Below are 16460 nucleotides of genomic sequence, written 5' to 3'. Positions count from 1 at the left end.
TTGTCCAGATAAGAGTATACACACAAAGGGTGATTTTTTTTAACTCTTTCAGAGAAGCCAGTATTTTTAGAGGTATAGATCTGACAAACTATAACAGAGAGGTGTTGAAAGGAGATGTGGAGAAAGATATTTGTAATATATTATATTAACATTTGCATTGTAGAAGTTAGGCTACTAAGACTAAATTTACCGTATGTTAACGAGTAATGGATAATAAATGTTATAGGCAATGGAGACTGGGATTTTCAAAGGAACAGTCAACTCCTATTGAAGTCATACTGCTTATTAAATGACTTTTGCACTAGTGTTGTGGCAATATCCCTTGTGGATCAAATTAATATTGTACTGAGCTTCCCTGTCCATTTTGATGCCAGCCTCTGCCATTCAATAGCTCATTTCTCCCCACAGTTTCGTTGTGCCGTCTACCACCCCACCCTGTGCACATACAATGTCCTCGGTGAACTAGACTGTAAAACCACTACTGTCTCTTCCTTCAAATCCCGCATCAAGGCCCACTACCAACATAATGCCTACTGGAAAGTGCCACTGATAACAATGGGCAGGAACCACCTCTTGCATGTGTTTTAAACCCAATTTGATAGGCACTATCAAATACATATAAATTAGTGAATCTGTAGCTACTGTAGGATAGCGCTATGGGTGGCAGAGAGCTTTCAGGTCACATTTATAATTTATTTTAGAGAAGGAAATGTTGTTGCCTAATTGATTGTACTTTAGCACAATTGTTCTTAAATTAGGTTTGGCAGAACTGCAATGGATGTTGCCTTTTATTTTATTTGTAATAGCTAACCCTGCCAGCCTTCCAAACTCTTTTAGTTTCTTAAATGGGTTCCTTCCAGCTTGCCAGCCTCTGGGTAAATTGCGGTTCCATTGTACATAGCATTTTATATTTAAAATGTTTAAGTACTAAATACTTTGATGTTAGAGAACTGAGATGTTCTGAATCAAAAAGACTTTCTAGTATAGCATGTGATGTTGACTGTGTACATCAGATCGTTGTGTTTGCTGCTTCTTATAAAGAATTGTTATCATATCTGATCTAAGATAGAAAAGTTATGAATAAATGAGATATTATTCTAATTCTGTTGATCCACACTTAGCTAGAGATCTCTCCAGATAGCAAGGCCACAGTAAGGACCAGGGTTGAGAGTGAGGCAGGTGGGATATTCTATCTTGGAAAAATACAGTCAGTGTCGGACAGGTATCATGGAAAAAGGTTTGGAAAGTGCTGGACATCTACTCTAATAGATGTTCACAAATAGAAGCATGTGACTGAAGAAGTGTGACAAAAACCAGGAGTTCCTTGAAATTCAGATCCAGTTTCAGGCGTTAAGGGCTAAATTCTGCTCTTTCACCCTTTTGGCCCAAAGGGTTTGTATAAGATGGTCAGAACTTCTATTTGTAGTGAGTGTGAGAGAGGATAGTTATGTAAAATAATGTAACCAGATAGGGGACATGACAAGTTCCTGCAGCTACCCTCTTTGCTTCAAGAATTTTTTTTTGTAACTCATTTTTGCAAAAGTGAACTAGTAAGACTTCTCCCACCTACACACCTGTTGTGAGAACAAAAGCAGGTTAGCCATTTCTAAATGCCATTTACAGCTGCACTTTGCTTTTAATTTAATGGTTGTCAAAAGATCAATGATTCCACAATGTAGAAATATTAAAACTCTTTATAGAACTGTGCTCTTAGACAACCAAAACATTCCTGTAAGTGCCACCAACCTAGCAAAGAGCTTAATTTTATTTATATGGCAAAGTGGGAGAGGATCTATGCAACATCTTAGCAAAAAAACCCTTGGTAGCTTGCAGCTTACTGATGAAAACTGCTATTGATATTGAACTCTTGTTCCTTAAATACTGAATAATGTATTTTGATGGACTACGCAAATGAGCCTTGAGCCCCCTTACTAATCACAGCAATTACATCAAATGAAGAGAGAACCCTGTGGAACTGCTGATTTCCTCCACATTATCAGTGTGATGTGTGAATGTCTGCTGTAATTAGATCCATAGGCAGTGTATTGTAATATGAAAGGATTTCATTCTCCACACAATACAAGTTGTATTTCAATGCAAATCACATCTTGTTCAATAAATTAATCCTGAAGTGCTCCTATAAATAATTTCAGCGCTTTAACATCACCCTAGGCTATTCACTTCATTGGCCCGTTTAGTCAGTCCTACCAATATGTTTTACTTATGCTCGGCAGAGTTTGATTTTTATTTTTTTTTATAATTTCCACAGATAATATCAATGCTTATGTTTAAACATTGCTTCCAATTTTTATTAAATGTTCACAGTTGCAGGAAGTTATGCAGGGTGTGGGTGGGTCAGACAATTATTTAATGACAGCAGACCTGGAGATTCAAAAAGTTAATGCTTTATCATCGTTAAAACACAAATTGTCTACATCCCATGTCAAAATTCACAAAGTAAATATCCTTACATCAAACTCTAAGAAGTTCTCAAGCAGCATTTTTCTTACTGTGCCTGTGTGTAAATTCAGATGATTATAAATTGAAATATTTGTCATTGGTTTGTGTCCATAGAGTGAAATCAACGTTTACCAATAAAAATCTAATTCTTCCAAGCCTAGTTATATTTTAAGGTTTGTCAGTGAGTTAAAATGAATTAATACTATTGACATGCATCTTATAGGAAGTACATATTTATGGATGGCTCTGGAGCATACTCTGTATTAGTCCAGGACTCTTGAGCTCTCCCACTGGCCAGCAGGTGATGAGATTTTCAAACCAGGTATAGGGAATCTCTACTTATATTGAAGTAGAAAAGAAATACGTTTACTGCAGTGTGTTTCAGGTGGCTGTCTTTGCACTTGTAGTGAAGTTTCTTTTCATCGATAGGCAAGTTGTTATTTATTTGTATTACAGTCATTCCTAACTGAGATCAAAGTCCTGTTGCTCTAGGTAACTGTACATAGAGATAGTACAAAACAGTCTCTGTCCCAGGCAGCTTACAAACTAAATAAACAAGGAAGAGAAGGGAAGTATTATTATCCCCATTGTTCAGACTGAGGGACAGTGAGAAGGAATGATTTGCCCAAGGTCAAACAGTATGTCTGTGACAGAGCAGGGAACTAGACCCGTATTTCCAGAGCGAATGAATCACAAGACCATTCTTCCTCTCAAATCCCACTATTACATGATTCACTACAAAGTAATTAAATTAACATTTCCCCTCAGCCAGAACAACAGGAAGCAAGGAGAGGAACAGATGTCACATATGTCCTCCAAAACAACAAGGGCAAAGAGGAAGACCTGCTGAAAATAAAGTCAAGAGACCATATTCATTAAACCTGGTGCAGAGAGCCTTATTATACCTCCACGGGTAAGCAAGGCCTCTGATGCTCTGGGGGATTCATGCTCAGAAAAGGTAGGCACGATTACTTTTTTTTTTAAAAAGGTCTTGTAGAACTCATTGCCACAAGATATCATTGGAACAAGAACCTAGAAGGATTAATAAAGGAACTGACCATGTATGTGGATAGTGAGATCATCTACAGTTACATACATTGTGACATACTGATGCCACTGCAATTTCCTCTCTGATGGCCTTTCCACTGATGAGTATTTGCAGCAGGATTTATGTTGGTGGAAAGTGGTATAAATCTAGTGTTAAGATGGCCCAATCTATCTGTGGAGACTACTGTTTAGTTACTTTAGTTATAGCTGTAATGAACCCCTCATAATATCTGTACACATATCTATTTGAAACGCCTTTTATACTAGCAGGGAACAATATCGTGCATTTGCAAGTGGATGTTGCTGCTCATTTTTATTCTTCAGTTCACACAACATTTTTTAGGGTAATTATGTTCTAATGTTCTTCATTGCCTCATCTTTGGCAGCACAGTTAATTATTTTAAAGGGATCCAAATATTATACTATGGTCCTTAAACAACCAGGCCAGCTGGTTGCATTATCTCAAAGCCATTTAAGTTAAATAGATGTGCAGAATGAGTTTATACTCCTTCTCGGTTTTGGTTTACTTTGGTCCCATAGTTTTGATTGATTGGTAATATCAAATAAGTGTCTGCTCCCTTAAGTTTCCAAACAAGGTTATTTCTAATGAGCAAATAAAGAAAGTTGATTTAGTGAACAATGTTTTATCTAGCAGAAGTTATTTATGCCTTAATGGCACATTTCCAGGAAAGGGGGGTTTTAATATACCAAATACAAAATTATACCATTTAGCATATCATTATAGAGCTTTGAGTTGTATTTTGAATGAAAAATAAATCACATACCATTAGCTTACATTTGAAAAAATCCATGGTTAACCCTATATTTTGATGATTCACCCTCCCACCTGAAAGGGAATACACTTAAGCAAATGCACAACATCTTCAGAAAGTCAGTGCTGCGGGATAACCATCATAATATGTTTGAGAGCAAATCAAAAGTTCCTTTGTGCAGCTTATGCTACTTCACAAAAACATCATAAGTCGCTTTTGTACTGAATAACCAGCTCTAATAAAAACTGAGGATAAGCCAGTGTTTATCCACAATGCTTTGCCTTACAGCACTTGTTCTCAAAGTCTGACTCATGAAGCACTTATGTGATCTGAGAAGATACTTCTGCCACAACAGGAAGGAGTCTGTCTTTATACAGCGATGGTTTGATGCTAGTTGTTGCCCAAGGCAGGACTTACATTTCTCGAGGGCTTTTACCCATGATCAACTTTGTAAATAATATTAAACTGGAGACTTAGCATACAGAACCACATTACAATGACCTGAAAAGCTTAGAGCAATAGGGCTACGGGCAATGAATCGAAATTAAATAATAAATGCTAACTCCTACAGTCAGGGAGATGACAGCAACAACACCTATATGTGAAGGAAATGTAACCAAGCAGCCAGTGCTTAATTTGTAATTTGGCAAGCCCTGGCACAAATTAAGCATTGCAAGCAGCCAATCTCATTGCATTAAAGCAAGCTCCCCCCCCCCACACACACTTTTTCTCCACGATATTGTGCTAATATTACTGATTCATGTAGCCAAGCATTACAGCTGCTGTTGGAAGATTTGGGAGAGGAGGGAGCCAAGGAGAAGCTGATTCATTTTAAGAAATGGTCCCACAGTATGAAAAAGTTTGAGAATTACTGGGTTACATTTTCGTTTTTAAGTCTTGTTTATCTATTTGCTCTGCTTAACAGCCTGAATGTAATGTTCCATAAAATATCCCCTCATAAGTATGACTGTAAAAAGAATAACTGTTTATGCTGAAATTTTAAAAAATGTATACAGAAGGCACAAAACCAGCTACTATTTTAACTGATGAAATACAATTTAGAGTTAATGCTTCGTGGATTGTAGTTGTATAATTTTATCCAGCTCAGGAACGATTCTTATTTTATCACACTAGAGGACAGACTGTTCATTCCATTTGGTGTTGGCCACAGAATTCTTTGCATTTCTACCTCCTGGAACAGCAAAGCCATATTTTACTAGTGTGTCAGAGAATCTATCGTCTGTTTGTAGTTGGCTGTGTCCTTTTTTTTCTGTAGAAGAAGTAGACTGAATCCAGCTCCTACTAGAATAAAAAGGACCAGAATATCTACAAACCAAATCATACTACGAGTAGGTTCAGGAGCCTCTCCATGCTTTTTCTCTCCTGTAAATCAGTGCAAAGCAGTTGCTAAAGAATATGCGAGATTCTAGGAATGTGACGTTATCTGATTAAAATATGGCCTTGTAGCTCATTGTTGCTACCACTGTTATATAATTGCAACAAATCTGATACAAAGTGTATCAAGTAAGATGTCAACAGAAAAGTTATGATTTGCTGAATATGATTATGCTGTTAATATGCATGTATCATTTTTGTATTTGAAGTTTATGAGTACTGGCTCTAGACTTGTATTTCAAATATATTTGCTTCTGGGTAGCACCCACAAGGTATTTAGTCTGCACATCTTGAATGGACTATTCGAATGGAGTGGCTCATCAAGAAACACAACTCACAATCGACCATGGGGGATGCCTATCTACACTTAATAGACTTTCCTGTGAAGGTTCCATCTGGAGCATGGGTCGGCAACCTTTGGCACATGGCCCATCAGGGTAATCTGCTGGCAGGCCGCGAGACATTTTGTTTACATTGACCGTCCGCAGGCACGGCCCTCTGCAGCTCCCAGTGGCCACGGTTCGCTGTTCCCGGCCTGGGAGCTGCGGGAAGTGGTGTGGGCCGCATGGACATGCTGGCTTCTGCTTCCTGCAGCTCCCATTGGCCAGGAATGGCGAACTGCAGCCACTGGGAGCTGCAGAGGGCCATGCCTGATGGTCAACGTAAACAAAATGTCTCGCGGCCTGTCAGCAGATTACCCTGATGGGCCACGTGCCAAAGGTTGCCGACCCCTGATCTGGAGTATAGGTAATGGCTTCTGCTGTGACTAAGTGAAATCATGCATAGACATGTGACTTGCTGTTGGGAATCCAAACACCAGCTTGCTACCTGTAATTTTCCATTAGCTGTGCTGAGGGCTTTGTTTGAAACAATGGATTCCCTCCACATGGCAGAAGCTACAAAAGGCCCTGGAATTGTCTCTATTTTGCTTCTTTCCTGCTCAGACCTCTGTACTATGAACTTATACTAATGGGAGCATTCTAGCCAAGGGATTGAGGACCTTCCAATAATTTGGAAGCAACCAGAGACTTAACAAACCAAGAGTTTATTCCATCATTGCTATGCCTGATCCAAGAGATTTTCAATTCTTGTATGTGTTTGATTCCTTTAGCCAATTTTAACTCTCACCTTTCTTTCTTTCTTTTTATAAATAAATCTCTAGATTTTAGATACTAAAGGATTGGCAACAGTGTGATTATTGGGTAAGATCTGAGTTGTATATTGACCTTTGGGATCAGAAGAACCCTTTTGTGTGATGAAATTGGTTTTAAATAACTACTCATCTTTAAATCTAGTGTCTGCATGTTGAATCCAGGACTGGAATACCTAAGGAAGATGCATTTCTGTCTTCTTGTTAGCCAGTGTGGTGAGACAGAAGTTTACTTTTGTTACTGGTTTGGTATATCTCATGGAAGAATAACCACCAGCTTTGGGGTGTCTGCCCTATTTCTCAGCAGTTTGTCCTGAATTTGGTATTCTCAGTTGTGACTCATGGAGGCATGGTGACAGTGACAATGGAAAGCAATACCTCTAATCTTAATCATAAAAGCAGCTTATTATGCCTGTATGTTTCCAGTCCATGGAAACATTTTAAAATAAGGGCAAAATATAAGGGGAAATCTGAAATGTAAATAAAATGAAGCTTAATTAAAAATGAAATCTAATTTCCTGCATTCACAAACAAATGAGGCATAAAGATGTTGTAGGATTTTTATAATTTTAATATCAAAAGATTACAATAAATAATTTTGTTTGAAGGATGAAATTTACCCATGTAAGGAAGTCACCCAGAAGGGAGACTTATACTCCACTTGAATCTCACTTAATTCTTCAGATATGTGCATCTAGGGTGAAACTCAGCCACAAAAATAGGACTTCAGTAAGACTTAGGTGGTGCATAGCTCATGTTCTGGGCCTCCAAATAGGGATGCATATCACACTTACTCTAGGTAGGCTTCTCTTTAATTTATTTAAAATAAAATAACCCCTACCTTTCCCCTGTGGTGGCTTCTCAGTTGATTCCACTTCATTAACTTTCAAAAGGAAAAAAATACATGTATATTGAGTTTGTAAGTATTTTCATCATACACAAAACTATACAGCAACAAAGACAGAATTAATCATTTGTTCATAGTGTAGGTGCATTTATGAACTGAAACCAATGAAGATGAACAATGTGACAAAAACGTGAACTAAATAGGCAGTGAAAGTGGGCCAAAACACCAAAGAGAACCCCCTCCCCTTCATTTTTAACTAATCAGATTATATAATATTCAGACAATTATTTTTCTAGATACAGAAATATTTTGACGTTTGTCTGGCAAGTGTAAATGGAAATTACTAAAAACACATGCAACATCGGTCAAGTCTGAAAGTAATTCCAATCCAAGAAGATGACACAAGATATAAATGTTAATTTCATACAAAACATCAATCCTAGCTCATTATATACTTCTGCCTCTTCAAGAAATAGCATTTTAGTTTAAACGTCCTCCAATATTTGAAGCCAACAGCAATTAGACCTTCAGAGTGGTATTCTCAAATGCACGACTTTCACTAGTTTCTACTCCCCCCCACCCCTCCCAGTTTGCCTATCCTGGACAATGACTACACTCTATTTTTTAAAAATTAGCATCACTCCCCAGCATGTGGGAGACAACTGGATGGCTGTCCGCCTGAATGCAGATTTCAAATGTGAACAGAGGGATTTCTTCTCCTTTCATACATATAAAGGAGATAAACCTATTTCCTCACCGTCAGAGTGTTTCCACCTATTCAGAAACTAAAATGAAGCCTTCAGTGTTGCATAATGGTCAGAAACTGTTTCTGTTCTGATATGAGTGAATGGAGCACTCATGTGGTGGGTCCTGATGTGGCCACCACTGAAGCCTGAAAAGCAGAAACCTTTTGCAAGGGCTGTTCTTGTCATTGCCCTCCCTGGAGAGATGAGGCTAAGATCTTGTGAACTTCAAATGTTTGGATGTCTCTTTCTCCTAAGTACCTGAACCTCTTTGGTTGAGATGTTGGGCAAGAAATCAGGAGGATTTTCATCTCTTGTGTCCATTTGGTCAGAATTACCACAAGCATGTCATTGCTCACAGTACTGTGGTGTCTCTGCTTCCTAGTAGCTTCAGTTAATGTAAAGATGCACAGAAATGTTAAAAGAAAGAAAGTTAGCCAAACTTTTCCAGTCTTCTGTATAATTGCAGCTGATAGTTATTTAACCTAAAGGGACACGTAACGGTTGCAATGTGTTCTTCTGATGTTTTATGTTTAACATGGGTAATAGATGGCCTTAGATGACCTAGTTTGAGAATAGAACATGTAGTGTCTTAGGTACTACATTTTGTATACTTTTACACACACACACACAAACACACAGAGAGTATAATGGGCAAATATACTCTGTCTTCACACACAGTATCAATAATACATAGGTACATACACAGTATACTCTGTACAGCATACATTTCATAGCATACCTACTACACGTATTGCTAATCATATACCCAGTATATAGTAATCAATTTGGTTTTAAACCAAATATAGCCTGTATTGTGACAATACTAAGCATTATTCCAGTACCCAAATGATGCATACATTTGGACACCGAGCTCATCCCACTGATTAAAAGGCTCTCCTTCATTCCAGTTGACAAAATCCATTGCGGTGTTGTCTAGCCATCATCACTTGCCTAGTGTTAAAGAGAAATATATGAATAATAGAAGATTAGATGATGATTTATCCTTAGAGAATGAAACAAAATGTTCAAAGACTTAAAAGTATTTAAAATTCCAGAACGGACGCCAGATTAGGAGTGAGGAGAGCATGTGCTGGATGTGACAAAGTTATTTAAGTTAGCCAACTTCCAAGAGACCTAATGAAGCTAGGTGAAAGGGCAGTGTGATGACAAATAAAAGTCAGTATTGCTAAATGCAAAGTAATGCACATTGGAGGGAAAAACTGAAACTACCCATACAGAGTAGAGGGTTCTACATTAACTATATCAACTCAGGAAAGAGACCTGTACAGCACTGTAGATAGCTCAGTGATGACCTTGGCCCAATGTGCAGCTGGATTTAAAACAAACAAACAAAATGCTAGGCTGCATAGGGAATGGGATGGAGAATACTGTAGTGACTTTATATACATTGAGGGTGTAGCCTCATCTACAGTACTTTGCACAGCAGTGGTCACTCCATCTCAAAAAAGGATATTGCAGAATGACAGGGAGTTCACAGATTCCAAGGCCAAAAGGAATCACTGTGATCATCTAGTCTGACCTCCTTTGTAACACAGGCCATAGAACTTTCCCCAAATATTCCAAGAGTATATCTTTTAGAAAAACATCTAATCTTGATTTCAAACTTGTCAGTGATCGAGAATCCACCACAACACTTGCTGAATTGTTCCAATGGTTAATTACTCGCACCATTAAAAATGTACGGTATGAATTTGTCTGGCTTCAACTTCCAGCCATTGGATCGTGTTAGACCTTGTTTTGCTATATTGAAAAACCCACTATTATATAGTTGTTCCCCATGTAGGTACTTATAAACTGTCACCCCTTAACTTGCTCTTTGTTAAGATGAATAGACTGAACTCCTTGAATCTATCACTGTAAGGCATGATTTCTAATCCTTTAATCATTCTTATGGATTTCTTTGAGCTCTTGCCAATTTATCAACATCCTTCCTGAATTGTGGTCACAGTACTCCAGCAGTGGTCACACCAGTGCCAAATACAGAGATGCCTACATCAGCATCTGAACCAGAACAGCTGGAGCTTAAGTTAGGCCCCAGGCACATGCCTAGGTTGCCTATGTCTTACTCCAGCCCTGGATAAGGCTCGACAGGAGCGATGACTGATAAGTCACTGAGGCTTCACCAAGGAAAACACGGAAAAGATGGTCAGTTTAAGGGCTCTTGGTGAGCACAGCATGAGCATCATTTTCTACAAAAGTCTAGGCGAGGGCTGACATTTGATTTCTGTCATGTGGAGCTGATTTTTCTGTTGGTTATGGAGGATACAATGATATTTCAAGACACATTATTATGGATAAACAAGCAAGCTGTGCCAAGGCTGGGACACAGTCAAAATCATTGTCAGCTACCCCTCCATCCCCGCTGGAGCAAAATGAGTGCTAATATAATCAAAGCTGAAGTTTTATTTACAGGATTTATTTTGGAGAATAACATTCCTCTTGGTAGCAGTGATCATGTTAGACCTTTATTCAGAGAAATGTTCCCAGGCTCCAAAATTGCCGAGAGCGGTGTGTGCGCCTCCACAAAAACAACACATATTATAAAGGGACAGTCACACCTAAAGTACTTGAAAACATATGGAATGTGACTGAAGGCCATGAACAATATTTTGGTTTGGCACAGGATGCTAGTTCAGATGAGATTGAGAAGTGTTTTCCAGTCTTGGGTACATATGACTATCCAGAAACTGGCCTTACTGTTGCTGACGTTTTAGATATGATTTATTCCATGTTGAATACATCTCAGAAATTGTTTGATGCAGCTAACAATGCGTTATCAAAACACAACGTTGGCTGGAATAAATGTGCTACGTACTTGGGGGACAATGCTGCAAACATTCAGGGTAAGCACAATAGTATATTGTCTTGAATTAAAACCAAGCAAACAAACAACCAGGGAGTGTATGCTGTGGGCTGCCCCTACCACCATGCACTTAAGGGCAGAGCATCCATTGAAATACTGCAGATGAATGTTGAGGATTTGATCACTGACATTTCCTACGACTTTAAGAGAAGTGTCAAAGGAGTGGCATCACTGAATGAGTACTAGGCATTTTGCAATACCAGTGTGAAGAAAATTGTGAAGTGTGTGAAAACTCACTGGATGTCTTTGGAGAGAACTACTGAATGTACCTTTGCTACTTGGGATTGTCTAAATTTCTACTTTGTCAGTACCTTGCATGAGGAAGAGCAAAGAGGTGCTGCTGGACCATGAGAACTAAGAATACGTCTGAGTTTCAAAAATCCTTTGACGAAGGTGTATTTAGTGCTTTTGAATGCAGCGTTGCCCATGTTTGAAAAGTTCTATTTACTCCTCCAAACCTTTTGCACCCAGCAACAATGATGCTACACAAAGATATTCTTTTGAAATCTGTGCAACCCTCTTTGATAGCTGCAAGTCAAAATGCTATGGGACTAAATTACACTCTTCTGTGCAGTTACTGACATCTGAAGTGCTTGTGGGCTTTGAGACATGTAACTATGCAGCAAGGAAAAACATAAGCAATACAAGGAGCGTGGAAAACATTCTTGATGGAAGCTGTGCAATTTTTTTGCAAAGCACTGGATGACATGAAGAGGCAACACCTTACAAGATCCTGTACTTAAGAACCTGGCTTCTGTTAAGTCATTTGTCAGCATCTTTCCATGATATATAGGTGAAACTGATCAATTTCCTGATGTGACTAGTGTGCAACAAATGGATTCTCTGCTTTCCGAATTTAGCGATGATCAAATCTGTGATGCACTTCCTGAATACGAGAGCACTATGAAAATTGATGAATTTTGGCATAAAATATCTCATGTGAATGACCCAGTAAGTGGTGAGGCAAGATTATCTGTGCTTTCAAAACTAGTAAAATCCATATGTTTAATCCTCCACAGCAATTCTTATATTCAGCATAGTATGGAAAATAATAACTGACATGAGAAGTTCATTGGGAAAAAATCCTCTTACCCAGCAACCTGATCCCAATCTGTATGAAGAGGCAATAGTGGGGAGGAATACCTTTGTGTGATACCATGTACAAAAATCAGTATTTTTCCCACCTTAAGTGTCACTAGGTACAACCGTCACCTGAACTGTGCAAAAAGGCAAAATCTGCCACATATACTAGTTTGGCTCTGGATGCCAGTTCGCCTTGCTGGTCAGGGACATCCAGAGATGAAAGTAAGTCAGGCCGGTCTGGGCCGGTATTGTGTGCCGGCAAGAGCCGGCATGCTGTGCCAGACCGGACCAGCTTCCCTAGGCTGGTGATTTAAAGGGCCCAGGGCTCCGTGCAGTGGCTGGAGCCCCGGGCCCTTTAAATCGCCTCCCAAGCTGTCGGAGCCCTGGGGTAGGGGTGGCAGGGCTCTGGTGGCAATTTAAAGGGCTCGGAGCTCCGCTGCGGTAGCGGCGGCCGGAGCCCCGGGCCCTTTAAATCACCCCTGAGCCTTGGGGCTCCCAGCCGCCTCTGCAGCTGGTAGCTCCGGGGGTGATTTAAAGGCCACGGGGCTCCCAGCCACAGCTGGAGCCCCGGGGCCTTTAAATCTTGATTTAAAGGGCCCGGGTATTTAAAGGCCCTGCCTCTTCAGGTTGAGGCCACGCCCCCCCGCTCAGGACTCTGACGTACCTGTAAGTCCTTTAAGTTACTTTCACCCCTGGGGACATCATGTGGTTGATCTGGTCAGTCCTCTCTCAGGCTGAACAGAGCTGGGTGAGGTATCTCATCTCATCATGCTGGTGCCATGCAGTGCAGCTGATTCTAGATACAGGTGAAAAGCTAAGAGATAGGACAGGAGAAAAATAGAGGGGGATAGAAAAGGGGACATGATGGCAAGGAAGACCAAGCATGACGTCACATCTAGCAGCCTGGGGGTCCTCACTGGCACAGGGGGGATGGTCAAGCATCCCCACTGGTATGCCAGGATCTGGATATCGCAATCAAAATCCTACCACCGCAGCTGCAGTACGGATAGTAGTCCCCTATCAAAGTCTCTTTTTAAGGATCCGAAAAAGGGGTGTTGGGCAGAATAATCCATCCTCTATTTTGTTCATCAGTGAGGCCTAGTTTCTGAAGCACCAGTTCTGGTCCATTAATTTCTGGTCCCCTCCTTTCCCTGTTTACTAGCAGGGTGACCAGATGTCCGGTTTTCAACTGGAATATCCGGTCGAAACTCCGGTCAGCACTGCTGGGGCAGGGGGTTCAGGCTTGGGGTTGGGGCATGGACTTAGCTTGAGCGGCTCCCAGTCAGCGGCGCAGCAGGGCTAAGGCAGGCTCCCTGCCTGTCCTGGCACCGCGCTGCACCCCGGAAGCGGCCAGCAGGTCTGGCTCCTAGGCGGGGGGAGGCCATGGGGTATGCAGGCTGCCCCCACTCCTGTCCAATGGGAGCTGGGAGGGGGGGGGGTGGTGCCTGTGGGTGAGAGCAGTGCGCGGAGCCTCCAGGCCCCCCCTCCTAGGACCCGGACCAGCTGGCTGCTTCCGGGGTGCAGCGCGGTGCCAGGACAGACAGGGAGCCTGCCTTAGTCCTGCTGTGCTGCTGACCAGGAGCCACTTGAGGTAAGCCTGAGCCCCAACCCCCTGCCCCAGCCCTGACCCCTCCCACACCTGGAGCCTCCTCCTGCACCCCAAAGCCCTCATCCCTGCCCTCACCCCAGAGTTCACACCCCCCAGCCCAAAGCCCTCACTCCCCCTGCCCCCCAACCCCCTGCCCCAGCCCAGAGCCCCCTCTGACACCATGAACCCCTCATCCCTGGCCCCATCCCAGAGTCCTCACCCCCTCCCACACCCAAACCCCCTGCCTCAACACACAGCCTCCTTCTGCACTCCGAATCCCTTGGCCCCACCCCCCAATCTGGAGCCCCCTCCTGCACCCCAAACCCCTCATTCCCAGCCCCACCCTAGAGCCAGCACCCCCAGCCCAGAGCCCTCACCCCCTCCCACACCCTGAACCCCTCATTTGTGGCCCCACCCCAGAACTTACACCCCCAGTTAGAGCCCTCATCCCCTCCGGTACCCCAACCCCTTTCCTCAGCCCAGTGAAAGTGAGTGGGGGTCGGGGAGAGTGAGCCACTGAGGGAGGGAGAATGTAGTGAGCGGGGTCAGGGCCTCGGGGGAAGGGGCATGGCAGGGGCAGGGCCTCGGGGATGGGGCAGAGCTAGTGTGTTCGGTTTTCTGCGATTAGAAAGTTGGCAACCCTATTTACTAGTCATCATCTTAACACAGTCTTTGGTGGTATTATTAGACCTTCTCTATTTAAATTAACTTAGTCTTTCTGTCTCCGACATCTTTTCTAAAATACTTTTATAGAACAAATCATTGTGACAACTCATGAACATTTACCCGCTTTCCACCAGTTAGGCTCAAATTAAAGTAGGCCTGCTAGCCCCGAATTATTACAACCAGGACCTATGCCATGGCTATGATTTCTTTGTTCTTGGCATATTTAAAGAATTCCTTATTGTTGTCCTTAACCATACTGACCATCGTTTTTGCTTTGATATATTTAGCTTTCCTTATCCATGCTATGCATTTCATAACTACTGATTTGTGCTCAATGCTACCAGATTCCTCTTTTTTAGACGTTATATATATTATTTTTTAATGCTGCTTTCACTTTCAACCAGGTTGATTTTTTTAACCAAACAAGCCTTTTTTTGTGATTGCAGAATTGTGGGGGTTTTGGGCATTTAACAAAACAAACAATTCCCAGTTGCCATTCACATGCTATGTTTAACTTTTTACTCACACTTAGTTTTGCTCATGCTTGTTTTCAGCTCTGGGAAACTGGCCTTTTAAAAGAACCTGGTGTATGTCTGTGTATATATATATATATTACTGGTTGGGATTTTATTCTGTTTGCACATAACAAATTAAATTAGGACATGATCACTTACTTGCACAAAGGCTACCGTCAATTTTTAGTTCAGTGACGAATTCATCTTTATCCATCAGACTTTGGGCTAATATAGATTTATCTCAAGTTGGTTGCAATAATTTTTGTGTTAGAAAGTTATCGTCTATTTAAATGGAATGTTTTAATAGTAGCAACACGTGTCCATAGATTTTAATTCCCCACCTTAACACAGTTTCCCCGCATATTATAGATATATGGTTAGGAAGCTGTTCCCTTTTCTAATTTCATCTATAGCAGACCCCACCAGTATCTTGTTTTGTGATTTATCAGTTAGTACATTGATCTATAAGCATGGCAACTCCTGTACTTCTGAATGTAGAAGGCCCCTCCACTCCCCTTGTTTCCACTTTATCGTTCCTAAATAGGGTGTCTCTGGTGACTTTAACATTCCCATCAGGGAATTCCCATACGTGAATCATCGTATCAGGGTTCAGTAATGCCAGTTAGATCACATTTTTCTCAATACTTGAGTATTTCAAATTCCTTGTCTATTACTCAGACTTCTAGCATAGGTACATAGGCAACTGAAGAATTTTCTGTTTACATTCCTTGATTCTTTACTCTTATTCTACCTTTAGTTCACTGGTTTGAAGTTGGAACTTTAGCTTAATCTAAAGTGATATTAGCCACTCTTAAACTGACTTACGTGTCCATGTAACAGGACCAACCACCTTCCACCCACCACTCATGGCCATGGGTGGCTTTGTGGGCAGCCTGCCTCAGTTTCCCCTTCACTTTTCTCCTCGAACTCCACACAGGCTTTTTATGGCCAAAATTACCCTTCCTTGGGGCCTAAATTTATAAACAAACTCAAAATGAAACTCCAAATCCCAAATTAAAATCCAGCAAAAGTCCACACTAACGAAACTTTTCCTTCCCAGTCCCAGGCCCACCTGGCTGGTGTCTTTTTTTTCTAATCCCATGAAATTTGCTCTCCCTGGCTCTCAGCCTTTGTCAGCCTTCTTGCTCTGGCTTCCAGCCTAAACTCTTTCCCCTAGTCAAGATCCTCCTACTCATTGCAGCTCTTCTGCAGCCTCTACCACAACTTCCTCTGGTTGTCTCTCTCTGAGCATCACCTTCTCTCTGCAGCTTCCTGTTACCTCTTATAGGGACCAGCTCTGCTCTAT

This window comes from Chelonia mydas, chromosome 2, assembly GCF_015237465.2.
Source record: "Chelonia mydas isolate rCheMyd1 chromosome 2, rCheMyd1.pri.v2, whole genome shotgun sequence".
NCBI classification, from domain to species: Eukaryota; Metazoa; Chordata; order Testudines; family Cheloniidae; genus Chelonia; species Chelonia mydas.
Note: the sequence above shows the minus strand (reverse complement) of the source record.